Below are 961 nucleotides of genomic sequence, written 5' to 3'. Positions count from 1 at the left end.
GTGTGGGGAACCCATGTTTAGAAGGGTGAGGCTAAATTTCAGATAAGGAACATCCATCTACACATGGCATAATTGGTAAGGGGCACCTGATTCAGCCTTTGACATTTTAGCCCTGCTTAGTTTGTGTTTGCTTTGGACCATCTTTTTCATTTTTCTAAAAACACTTCCCTTTGAAAAGTTTGGTCTCTAGAATTGTGCAGGAGGCTTTCCACATCCTGGGTGTGGAGTCATTAGATCCCGGAAACCTTGGCATAGGTCCTGAGTGTCTCTGGGATTCCAGGAGTGTGGAATTGATGTGAGGCCAACAGAGTCTCAGGCTGGTGCTCTGGGCTGACTTAGAAGATAACCACCCAACGAGCTACTTCCAGGGTGTCAGCGGCAGGTGGACCATCTGCTCTGGTAAACTATACATTGCAACTTCTGATCACTGTGGAAGCCATCTGGGTTATCCATTCCCCGTATGCATAAGATATAAGGGCACTTGGACCGATTAGCAAGTCACAAGATGTGTCTTTCTTCTCAATCAACTAGAAAAGACCACCCCTCCCCACCAATTCCCTGCCAGCCCTTTGTAGGTAGAAGTTTTTCAGCTATTGATTGAGAACTGGTTTCAGCTGGATCCTGGAGCATGCAACAAGAAAACCTTGGCCTCCTCACAAATGCCAGAGCATAAAGCCAAGGAACAAAAGCTCCCGAAACTAGCCATTTGTGCTACTATGGAGCCATTTCAGAAGCTGGAAGTCCACTGGCCAGACTATAGTCCTGCCTCCCCCCCTCTGCCTGGAAGGATGCCTAGCACCTCAGAAGCTACTGCACAGAGATCAGGTCCCCTTTCCCCATATGCTTAAAAAGTGCCAACCTCTTTGTTCCGGGATTCAGTGTTCCAAGAGAGGTCCCCTGTTTTCTTTCTTGTTAGCCTGAACCTGAGGATGGACCGCAGACCACTGAGCCCAATAAAACT

At 47.9% G+C, this 961-nt stretch overlaps 1 protein-coding gene across 1 annotated transcript in view; it reads right to left on the bottom strand.

The window, feature by feature from the left end:
- F7 (coagulation factor VII) overlaps positions 1–961 on the bottom strand; it is a 23,439-nt gene that overhangs the window by 7,108 nt on the left and 15,370 nt on the right. The gene's annotated exons all lie outside the window — the stretch shown is intronic.

This window comes from Echinops telfairi, unplaced genomic scaffold, assembly GCF_000313985.2.
Source record: "Echinops telfairi isolate 266 unplaced genomic scaffold, ASM31398v2 ScPeMD7_7467;HRSCAF=8505_1, whole genome shotgun sequence".
Classification (NCBI taxonomy): Eukaryota; Metazoa; Chordata; class Mammalia; order Afrosoricida; family Tenrecidae; genus Echinops; species Echinops telfairi.
Note: the sequence above shows the minus strand (reverse complement) of the source record. Positions and strands in the feature narration are given on the sequence as shown.